At 43.1% G+C, this 12,535-nt stretch overlaps 1 protein-coding gene across 2 annotated transcripts in view; it reads right to left on the bottom strand.

The window, feature by feature from the left end:
* Positions 1-5,683, bottom strand: part of NCALD (neurocalcin delta) — a 92,073-nt gene extending 86,390 nt beyond the window's left edge. Inside the window, exon 1 of one of the 2 annotated variants that reach the window (XM_075920262.1) lies at positions 5,424-5,683. The gene's annotated coding sequence lies outside the window, so the exon portion shown is untranslated. The remainder of the gene's footprint in view (positions 1-5,423) is intronic. The other variant, XM_006122405.3, reaches the window with a different exon arrangement.
* Positions 5,684-12,535: the final 6,852 nt, after the last annotated feature.

The raw sequence follows: 12,535 nt of genomic DNA, 5'->3' as shown, positions 1-12,535 counted from the left end.
GCATACAGCTCCTTCTGGAGCAAGAGCCTCTTCTGCAAAAATGGCGGTTCGATATTCCACGCTTAACCTTATTTGCATACTTCTGACACAAGAAGCTGCGAGTGTAGACATAGCCTTACATGCCTACTGTACATCAGACTGCCTACCAGCCACTGAAGTGGTAGGCAGGATCTGGCCCTTGAATCACACTCCAAAATGATGAGAAGAGCTATCAACATGAATCCAGATCTAAAGATACTATGAACCTTTAGTATTTCAAAAGGCGAATGTTTTCATTTCTGGTTAGTACCGGCATGATCTTGAGAAGAACACCAGGAGTTTCAATAACTTCAGCGATTGAAATCCATGACACTCATGCAATTACAATCTTTCAACATTGTTAATATACACTAATAAATCTTAAACTTGCAGCAGCAAACCCCTACTAAGGTAAGCCTGGAACTCGGTTCTTTACTTATCCCACTAACTAGATTGGGGTGGGCAAATAATGGCCCACGAGCTGGATCCAGCATGCCATGGTTAGCCAGGCACCCACCACTATATTTACCGGCGCCTCCGCAGGTATGGGAGATCTCAGCTCCCGTTTGCCACGGATCACGCATGGTGATCTGCGGCCAACAGGAGCGGCGATCCCTGGTACCTGCGGAGGTGCAGTTAAATAAAGTGGTGGCTGCCACCAGAGGCTAATCCTGGTGAACCACCACCATTTTATTGCCCACCCTGGAACTAGATGTTGTTGAGGATTCCTGATATCAGGTCATTTTATGGCATTGCTGCTGAGGCAGATTAAAGGCAACATTTCAGTTCACGCGACAAGCTTCCTGTCTATTTTGGGTGTAAGTCAGATTCTTAACATTATCTCATTGTTATTTTGTGGTTGAAAAATATTCACTCACAGCAGTGTCAGGCTGAAATCCTACAGCACAGGGACTGAGCACTTTTGTTTTAAATGTTTAAATGTTTTTGTGGAAGTAAATCTCACAAAAAATGAAGTTCAGCAGAAAGTCAAAAGGAGAGTTGAGACCACAGAAATGAAAGGAACTCTACAACTATATATTCATATTTTCCAAATATAGGATTTCACCATCATCTACAGTTTTAACAAAAACAGCTTCTTTTCTGTGCTCTCATTAGGAAAAATGTTGCATTTAGTGTTTTGAACTTCAGTTTCTAATTATATTTCCATACTGTAATGCTGACTGAAATGCAAATTTGATGACAGAACAATTCAATCCATGTAAAATAATCACAAAATTACTGTTTCTCAAACCTCAATTTTTCCTCCCTGCTATTTAAGAAGATAAATTTAACAGCAGTAAGAGTGGAGCCAAAACACTATTTTTAACTGTTATCAGACTGTAGTTGTCTGCACTGATTTCATTTTGTTGCAAATGGTTCCTTTTGAAATGTGAATACCGAAAACATTACAGAAATTGGCTTTTGTATTTGAACTTGGTACAAACCATGGAGTAATCATTTACTTTGCCTTCCCAATATCATACACATGGCATCTGGGGTTAGTTAAAAAGGCAACTCTTGATTAGAAGGCTAAATCTCCCCTGTTACTCAGTTGTCACTTTAACTGTTTGTTGCCAGTGTGGGTGAGACATATGATCATGATTAAATTACTTTTACCAGGGTTGAAATTAACTTCTGGAAAAAAAAAGATTTAAGGGCCTTCTGCTCCACTGGTTTTCCCATGGTGTGATTCCACTGATTACAATGCAGTTACATTAGTTTTATGGTGGTGTAACAGAGTGGAACATTGGGCCCTTAAAATGCCAGCAGAATCGGCATGCTTGAAAGATTTTCAGATTCATGTAAGAAGATTCAGAGTATTACATGTAGGAAGCATTTATTAAAAGACAGTTTACACTGTTGGAAAGAATTGGCTTTTATTTTTCTAGCCTAGATTCAGATTGTCATTGTTCATCAAACTCATGCAGATCAAAGTACAACACACTGAAAAGCAGAGCTACTTCTAGAGTGAATCTATCAAAAATTTGAGCATGGTTTATAATTTTATTAGTAGAATTCAGTTTTGCAATGAGCTTTATATTCCATTTTTAGCCAAGATCTTTCTTAAGGTGAAGTACTCTGATTCTACAGTAATCACCAATCAGTTCGCTCTTCTTTATGGATAAAGAGACAAGACTGTATGAAGGGATATTCTCCTGATGTGTGTAAGGGATTGGCATGTGTAACTCTTATTAAGACTAATGGGAGTTACATGTGGCAATCCCCATACAGCCAAATGAGAATGTAATGTCACCTAAGGGTGTAAGCAATTCACTGTAAGAAAGATTTGTGGTTTTCAAAGCAGAAGTTTACATTTTAATGTCATATCTCCACAAATATCTCAACCACCTTCTTCTGAGACTAGATAGGAGGGGAACCCTGAAGGTCACCCTCCCACTCCCTCGCCAAGTCAGTGCGGTAACATGGGGTCATCACATGGAAAAAGTTGAGAAATCAAATTCTAAATTATTAACTCAGAAGGTGATATATCAAGTGTTAGACTGAAAAATGCTTCATAACACACAGGATTAAGTAGACTTAAAATAAACTGTCCCTGGGAGCTGTGCATAACCTTAGGGACCTTTATCATTGGGCATCTCTCTCATTTCAACTGAAACACAGACATGTGCATTTTTCAGTTTCTGCACATTGAACTCAAGGTCAGCCCATCAAACAGCCAACTTACTCTGTTAAATTCTTAGCAGTAGATAAAAACACAAGGCATTCTTCTGATATTCACATGGGACTCAACTCTGAGATGGAATGAGTGTCTTTAGATCCCATTTAAGTCAATGAAAGACAATTTCATCACCTTTCAGAGTTGGACAACATTTCGTTCACTCAGGTTAATCAATAATCTTGTTCTTCAAACCTTTTGTAATAACATTGCTAGAACCATTTTGATCAAATGGGGAACTGTTTGTTGTCCTTCCATATATCAAACTAATCCTTTTATTAACACTTGATATTACTAAAGCAAAACATATCTTTAAAATGTGGAACACTTTGTGATTTTTAATGAATGGCACATGGCCAACCACTACATGAGTTATTTTTCACCTAACAGGCATTTCTGAGGATATTAAACAATATAATCTATGGAATATTTTATTAATACCATAAGTCATTGTTTCTCAAACTGTGGGTCCCGACCCCCTGGGGGATCGCAAGCAACTTGGGGGGAGGGGGAGTCACGGTATCACAAAGTTTGAGAACCCCTGCCATAAGTTATGTGCTTGTGCCTCAGCATTCTTTGTGTGGCACTAGTTAAACAATAAATGAAGCTTGATAGATAATGGTTTACACACATGGGACAGATCCTGAAAATGTGAATATAAATAATTTATTGCCTCTCTCAATGCAAATAAGTAATTGACTGGTATACATAATTACTTTCAGGTTCTGACCTGTCATTAACAATGAGGCAATATATGTGCTTTTAAACATTTAGGGTTGGATTCCGCCTTTACTTGTTGTGTGGTACCTTACTGAATGAGTAAGTTTCCTTGATATCAGTGAGCCTGATTTTTGTAATTTCTCCTGATACTTGATGGATATATGCGACATGGAGTCTTGTGGCACCTTATAGACTAAGAGATGTATTGGAGCATAAGCTTTCGTGGGCAAAGACCCACTTCGTCAAATGACATGCATCTTTGCCCACAAAAGCTTATGCTCCAATACATCTGTTAGTCTATAAGGTGCCACAGGACTCCTTGTCACTTTTGCAGATCCAGACTAACACGGCTACCCCACTGATATTTGGTGGATATATGGTGATCAGTTACTAACAGTACAAATGGCTCACCTGTGCACTGGGTTCACAATCTAGAGCAACAGGACAACTGACAGAATAAGATTCTAATACTACTCTTATTCTCTTGAAGGAGAAACAAATTTTCATTTAAAATCTTACGTGATCATGAAGTTAATATGATTAACCATTTGAGTAGTTACAACATGATAGATCTTAATTAAAATGTGCTTAAATAAAAAAGTAGAGTGTACATAATATCTGATGCTTCACCACTAGATTAAAAATTAAGTTTAAAAATATAGATCTTGGAAGTATTGAATTTTTTTGACAGAAGATTTAAACTGCAAAATATAGATTTAATATCAAGTACAACTGTCTTAAGATTTTAGATGTGTTTATTTCTGATGTTCTGGGTAAGCAAATGTATTACGAAAAGACAAGTCTAGACATGCTTTCAGTTCTTGTTCACTTTTAAAAACAATTAATTAATGCTACCATACTTAGAGAAAATTACATACTCAGCTATCTTTCGTAGTACATTTACATTATAAATTGTTGCACAGTTCCATGAGCGCTTCAGCAGAGAGACAGGTTTTAAAAAAGTATATAATCAAAACAAAGGTTTTATTGTTAGATAGGGAATGGTGGTACATAGACACACTAGAATTATCAAATATATTTTTCCAGGAAAGAAAACACACAGTTTCATCTGTGACCTATTTTTAGAAATAATACTATATATACACCCACACACTAATGTGGCCAAAGACTGAAAACTTTTAAGAAGGGATGAATTCTGCATTTGCTGACAAATTCCTTTCAAGAAATGTAACTTTTGAAAAAATGTTCAGAAAAAAAACCTGTCAGTGTAACATTTTACTTTTCACTCCAATTAGTACTGCATTGTTCAGGCTGCACTTCTTTTTTTAGCTAATCTAACCACACTTCACTCCACAAAGAGAAATAGAAAAGAAAAACTCTGTATGCGCATGTGTGGTGGAGAAAAGGGGTAGGATCATACATTACAATTATCTTGGCATATTTCAGATTATTTTGCAGGAAGCTGTTGACCCTTTCCTCCATAAACATTATACGGTCAATTTATGACATGCCCCAAGGCCCTGATAAAATACTTTAACGTTGTACGATTGAAACGTGTGCTGGGAGCATGCACAAATGAAGGATGATTTAAGAGAGAACTCAAACTTTTGGAGTCTGGTAGCATATTGCTCCTCTCTCTATCCCGGACTAATGCTGGCTTGTCAGACACATCGGGAATTACAACAAAGTAACAAACTCTCTCGGTTTGATTGAACAAGACCACAATTAAAAATTCCAACAACACACAAAGCTGATGCCTACACCGACAAGATTTCTAACGAAACTGATTTTGTGTACGCCAGGAGGGAATCTCTGTCTGATGTTCCTCTATATTGCTAGTGGTTTAAAGCATCAAGCAAGAACTACTGCCTGTGCTCTATTTCCCCTCGACGGGCCATTCATCCAAATGTAACGTTGCTGGCTGCACACAGCATTAGTAGCCGGAGGCTGCTTTGCAATTGCCTGTAGTTGCTCCTCACGGCAAACTTGAAGCCGAAAGAGCCCAGGGGAAAGAAACCCGCGCCGCCCGCGTGTGTCGCAGGGTTACCTGGTTAGAACATACAGCAGCCCGGCAGCCTGCCCCGGTGGAAGCTCGAGGCGTCAGTAGCCCATGCCCCGGCAGCCCCTGGCAAACAGCAGCGGCGGCAGCAGAGGGGTAAGTCCAGCATCCACCAGATTCTCCCAAGCCTTTGGCTGTGGGGACTAAGCCACAGACTCTGCCTCCAGCTGACGTCAAAGTCACTGTCACATGGCCAGATGAAAGCCAAGAGAGCATTGGTTGTCGTAGCAACCGCAGCGCGGCTCTGAAATTATTTCAATAGGTCATCTGTCATCCTGTGTGCGCATCTGACCCCGCCCGCCGCCCTGGCAACCCAAACACGCCGGGCTCGGCTCAGTCCGCTGCAGGGAGCACTTGGTGCCCCCTTCCCTGGGCTGGGGGGGCTCATGTCCCGTTAGGAAAAGGCACGTGACTTACACACACAAACCCTCCTTCCCCAAGCCTCGCTGGGATGCCCCCCCCCCCCCCCACCCAGCACGTGGGAACGTCTCGGGTGTGAGTTCACAGAGCGCCCCACGCAGCGCGGTGGGGGAATCCGCCTCGCTGGACAGCGCGCCCGCAGCGGGGCTTCTCTTCACAGCCACGGCAAGTGCCCGGGGGCAGCCTCGCCGGCCGGGCGCTGCCTAGCTCCTCGGGACAGGCAGCGTGGCTAATCAGCCGTGCACGAGTCTGAATGAGACCAGCTGCCGGCCCCCAGCTGCGCTCCCCGCCAACAGCCGAACAACTGGGAGACTGGACCCTCCCCCCCCCTTCCACCCCAGTCTTCGTCCTTCATCTACTCCAAGCACATTGTTTGGAGAAGAGACATGCAGCCTCTCCTGCCCCGCCCCCCACTGCTCTGGAAGCAAACTGCCCCCTCCCCCTCAAAGCCTTAAACACGTTGATCCAGTCTTTACCCACTTTCTGGAGCCCTATTTTAAGACACAAGATCCCGATTTTCTTGCAGTTGTAGAGCATCTAAAAATCAGCTCCTCTACTCAGATTGCCACTTTCCTCCTGTCTATGGATCGCCAGGCATGCACAGCTTTGTAGCTGCTGCACAAAGGGGATCAAGGGAGCAAGAGGATTTCTCCTTTAGTAAGTGGCAAGGAAAGAGGGGTCCAATAAGGAATTATTGTTATGCTCATCTGAAGGAAGGAAGATGGACCATCAGTGCATAAGAGCAGAATAAGACACACACACACACACACACACACACACACACACACACACACACACACAATCAAAAGTTGGGGCATGCTACAATACAGAGTGCCCACAGCACAAATACCCAGTGGAAGTTCCTCTGAAGTTAGCTTTAGCCATCTCACAATCAGAAAGCTACAGCAGAAATGGACAAAAGGTAGACAAGGATAAGGAGTGTTAGAGGAAAGACTACAAGAGGTTTAGTATGAGAAGGAGCAGGGCTTGAGGGGAGATGACTGAAGTAAACAAAGCTAGGAAGGGATTGTTGAAAACTGACCAGCCCTCCTTTTCACGCCGTTACAGAACCAGACACTTGATTATATTAATTTTTAGAACATTAAAACAATTAATTGTATGCAGTATTTAGAGAACATGTGGATTTCGCTCCTGGAAGAAATCAGTTGTTCAAATACTGTGAAAAACCACAACAGCTTATGCCTAAAATCTGGTGGGCAATAATTTCTGTAGGGAGGGTCACTTCACCAATTTTGGAAGTGGTTCCAGAGCAGCTCTGCCCTGGAAGGAGCAGGGCATTGGGCACAACGGTCAGGGCCTAGGCAGAAGGAGTGGTTACCTCTAGGAACTGCATGCTGGGGGGGGGGGGGGTGAGGGGAAGGAGGAGACTGTACACACACACCCACAGTTTGGGGGAGCACGTGAAATCTCTTGGCCCCTGCCCCTGCCATGCTAGGGGTGCACAGTGCCCAGAGGGAACCACCAGCTGTTTTGAACAGCTGGCAGTTCCCTCTGATGCTGCACACCATTAGCAAGGGGAGGAGACTTTGCGTACTCTCCCACCCCAAGCCCCGATTAGCTGGGGGGAGGGGAGGAAGAATGGCAGGATGCGGGCCAGATCAAATGGTTTGGTGGGCCAGATCCAGCCCATCAACCTTGTCTTGCCCACCCCTGCTCTAAGGTGTTGCAGGATTCCTTGTTTTTGCAGATACAGATCAACACGGCTACCCCTCTGAGAGACTTTTCAAATACTGTGATTAGATTTGAAATACATGCAAATAATTCCCCTACTACAAATATTTGTGCAGTAGCAATTGAAGCTGAGAGAATAGCGAGTAATCTAATTTCATGCTTCAGGGCATATAACCATTACCTGCAGGGGTCAGGGAAAAATCTCTTGCCAAGAATAACAGTATGGCTCAACTGCTAGGTGCCTTCTCCAAGAGATACCGCCTTCCTCTTCAGCAGCTACCATTAGCCATTACCAGCACCAGGCTGATTGAGTATCCAGGCTCGCTGACACTTAGGGGGACCAAAGTTCAGATTTTTTTCTCCCCCCAGTTCTTTTCCTGTGTGATTGTAGGCTACATATTTCATGTCCCTCAGCTCTTCATATGCACAATGAAATATGAACCCTTCCCTACTTCATGGGGGTAATTGTGAGGAGATATATAGATATATATAAAGAATGAGGTGCTCAGATACTGAAGTAACATATGCCATAGAAGTGCCTATTAAATCCAGATAATTAGGATACTTGACTGCATGGACCTTTGGACAAGTCCACTATGATAAATCCTATATCTTCTTACTATATATTTTAGAAATGTGCATCTGTCTGTCCATTTGTTCAAGAACCTCTTATCATAACAAAGCAAGATCAGGGTTTGGTTGTGCCATGATAATGGCATGTGCTCGAAATTCAATTGTTTCTCATAAAATGGAAAGGGAGGAGGTCTGGCAGGAGGGAGTTATACTGCAGGATGACCACAAAGGGCAGTAGCAGGCCAGAGATAGGGACTGGGACAGCTATCTACGGGTATGTCTACACTACCCCCCAGTTCGAACTAGGGGGGTAATGTATGCATACCGAACTTGCTAATGAAGCCCGGGATTTGAATTTCCCGGGCTTCATTAGCATAAAGCCGGCGCCGCCATTTTTAAAAGCCGGCTAGTGCGAACCCCGTGCCGCGCGGCTACACGCGGCACGGGCTAGATAGTTCGGACTAGCAAGCTATTCCGAACTATCTGTACGCCTCGTGGAACAAGGTGTACAGATAGTTCGGAATGGCTTGTTAGTCCGAACTATCTAGCCCGTGCCGCGTGTAGCCGCGCGGCACGGGGTTCGCACTAGCTGGCTTTTAAAAATGGCGGCGCCGGCTTTATGCTAATGAAGCCCGGGAAATTCAAATCCCGGGCTTCATTAGCAAGTTCGGTATGCATACATTACCCCCCTAGTTCGAACTAGGGGGGTAGTGTAGACATACCCTACTATATATTTCAGAGTTTATGTGTCTGTCCCCCAGCTGGGGAGCATGTACCTCTTCTCAGGCTGGGTCTACTAGAGCTGCAGGGGCTATAGACAGGAGCTTCTCACCTGTCCCCAAGCTGCTGCTGAGAGACACAGCTGGGGTGTCCTCTCCCCTAGGGCAGCCTGTATACTGAACCCCTCATCCCCAGCCCTACCCCAGAACAATGACTTAAATGAAGAAACACAAAAAAGTAGAGTTAAGCACCTGAACAATGATAGGTAAATCTTCTCATTTTTATATAAAATGCAATACACATTGCTGATTAGTCACCAAGGTAGACATTCATCTTTATAAATCCCCAAGATGAACAGACAGATCCAAAGAAACTAGGCATGGAAACTAACAGCAACATTCTGCACCTCAGATTACTGCCATCCATCCTACTGATCTCAACAACAAAGAGTTTAAGATGGGATTTTTTCAAATGATTATTTATATAAGTATATCAAACATTTTACAAGTAAAATGCCCATAATCAGAAATCCAGAGACACTAACAGCACAAGCAGAACATGTATTTTAAAAGCCATAGAATAAATTTTCTAACATATATAGCAACATGTGTCATACCCAGAGGAATGAAGTTTCAAAATTTGCCATGTAAACTGCTATGGTTACATGATTTGCATTTATGAATACTTGCTTGCACCACATATATCTTGCAGTTACAATTTAAATACCAACCCTTAGTGCATTTTTGTGATGGTACTGCACGGTACGCAGTACTGGCACCTCCAGACGCAGTACCGGCTCCTCCAGTCAGAACTCAATAACTTTTCCCCCCTGGAGTACCAGCTTTTTTTTTTAACACAAAAAAGGCACTGCCAACCCTCCATAGCACTTAGTACTTACCAACTGGTAGAGTTTGTCAAAAACTTAAGTAGCTGACCAGTGGCATTTTTTTTTAAAAAGAAGGCTCCATGAAAAACAGTGCAGACATGTCCTTTGCAAATATTTCAGTGGCGATTTTTTTATCTTTTATTTTAAACATTTCATAATTATAGAAATGTTACTGGCTTCAGTAAAATAGGCACATTTTGCTAAATTAAAAATTTCAGTATTGATTTTAACAAAAAGTTTGGACTGGATTCCCACTGAAATCACATAAAGTCTATTAATAAAGTGAATCTATATTATCTTTCTCCTGGAGCCTCTTGGGCAGTTCACCACCTTTTCCCAACCCCAGGATATGCTTTGTCAACAATGTTAGCCTTGATTATCTTGTTTCTCCAATAAGCACCTATATGATACCAGTTATGTAAGGAATAAACTCCCTGTCAAAATCCACAAATCCACCACTCCTCAAACCCTCAGGACTTCTCTCTGCCTGCTGCCTATCAACCACCATCAGCTGATAGTGATTATACAGGTGCTGAGTAGACTTCTGAAAACATGGTTACTTTACAGTTTTCTTGTCCTCACCACTGACGACTACTTCAATCACTGGCTGTAAACCTAGGTTCTGAGTTCTCAAGGGCATTTTGCTATTTCCAAATAGCAAGTCCACACGAGTGGACGCTGAATCGCATTTAAGGCTGGCCAGAACCAGTTCCAGCAAGGCACCAGGTCAGGACTTCTGTGTGGGGCTGCTGCCTGAGGCTATCTGAGGTCTGTGCTTAAAGGGACCCCCACCCCCACCCCTCGGACAGCTGATTCTCAGCTTTCCCTGCTTGGGGAAAGCTGTCAGTATCCAGGAGGCCCTGCAATAGAGCTTTCCACCCTGAGGAGCACTAAGAGCCTCCCTGGTCTGCCCCGCCCAACTGGGGGCTTGTGCCTCATTCCTCCCTCACGTCCTTCCACTTACCCCTCCCTAAACCCCCTTCCTGATGTCAAATAAAATTCACATATTTTCATGAACACAAACTGTCTTTATTTAACAAAACTGAGGGGGAGGGAATGAAACTCTGCTGAGACTGGGGAAAGGAGGCGGGAGAGGGGAGAAGAGAGGATGGGAGAGGGGAGGAGGAAACCTGGGAGGAGGGAGCTGGAAGGGGGAATCAAGGGGAAGAAGGGGGAAGGGAAGCTCAGGGCTCAGGGTTGGGGGTCTTGCTGGACCAACCTGATTTCATGCAAACCTGCTCTTGGTTTCGCATGTGATCTTTGGAGGCCAGGATGGCAGCTATCATGCCATAGATGGCCAAGTTCCTCCTTCTAGTGCAGCGATCAGGCACCCCCACCCAAACCTGAATAAGGTCCATGATCTCCATCCTGGACCAGGAAGGTGCCCGCCTTCTCCAGACCCTGGCAGACTCCTGGGAGCTGGCAGACTGCTCCTGGGGAGTGGAGGAGGGCTGGCTGCCAGTGGCTTGCTGGGTCATGTTTTGGGGCCACTGGGTCAGGGGCAGTGACTGCTGGCTCTGGGCTGGCAGGCTTGGAGCTGGCACAGGCACTGTGGCCAGAGTCTACCCCTTTAAGGGCTCCAGGGAGCGGAGGAGGGAGTGGAGTGTTCTTGGTTGAGGCTGGAGTGGCCACCAGGGCTCCCTGGGAAGGCTGGAGGCCCCCTATTTTGAAGTAAGTGTCTACATAGCATTTATTTCAAAATAGCTATTTCGAATTTGGCGTTATTCCTCGTAGAATGAGGTTTACCAAACTCAAAATAAGTGCTCTGCTATTTCGAATTTATTTTGAAATAGCAGTTTGGCTGTGTAGATGCTAGGAAAGTTATTTCAAAATAATGGCTGTTATTTCGAAATAACTTTGCTGTGTAGACATGCCCTACGTGACTCTGTCCTTATAAATGGGCCAGAAAAGGGTAGATTTTTAATCAGCAAACATCAATTTTGTTCCACGCACTCAAATCCATGAAAAAGTATTTCCAGAGATAGTGATCAAAATTTATAAGTAGACAAGATAAGAAAAATTCAGTGAAAAATTTATTAGATTGAAAATCAAGTGAGTTGGACTTCTGACTTAAGCTAGTTAAAAATGGACAAGCAAATGAATAGTAAAAACAGGTATGAGATGATGATTAATTTATTGAAAGATATTTATGTGTGTATTCCATATTTTGTTTACATGCACTTTTAATATGTGATATGGACTATTTATGTTTATTTTAGTCTCAATGTCTGTCTTTAGATAAATATCTGGCTCCCTGCTCCATGATTTCCTGCTACTGGGAAAATTTAAAAATTGATAATCTTTAAAAATTCTTTAAAAAAAATTGCATTAATGTGTATATAATAATTAGTATAATGAAATTATAAAAAAGATAAATTCTGCCAAACCTAGTTATAAAGAGGACCTGCCTCGAATGCCTGACTTTGTCCTAGCTTTTGAGCTGATGTCATGGCTACCAGAAAGACAATCTTCACTGACGGGTGATAGAATGAATAGGCTTAGGGCTCAAAGTCAGGACCCATCACCCTGAAAATATGATACTGAGGTTCCAAACAGAAGGAGTCTCCCAAAATAAGGGAAAGACATGGAAAGGCCATTAAGGAATCTTACCACTGTAAGGTAGGAAAATACAGTATTGCTCCTAGATAGGAGGCTGCTGTTAGACAGACCCTTATATGGGGCTGATGGAAAGTCCAGAATGTTTCGAGGCTAACAAACAGTCCAATATTGCTAAAACTGGTGATGTCCAGGGAGAAAACTGATGCACAGATGTCCCAATACAAAGCTAAATGGAACAAGTTTTCTAAGT

Source organism: Pelodiscus sinensis, chromosome 2 (genome assembly GCF_049634645.1).
Source record: "Pelodiscus sinensis isolate JC-2024 chromosome 2, ASM4963464v1, whole genome shotgun sequence".
Classification (NCBI taxonomy): Eukaryota; Metazoa; Chordata; order Testudines; family Trionychidae; genus Pelodiscus; species Pelodiscus sinensis.
Note: the sequence above shows the minus strand (reverse complement) of the source record. Positions and strands in the feature narration are given on the sequence as shown.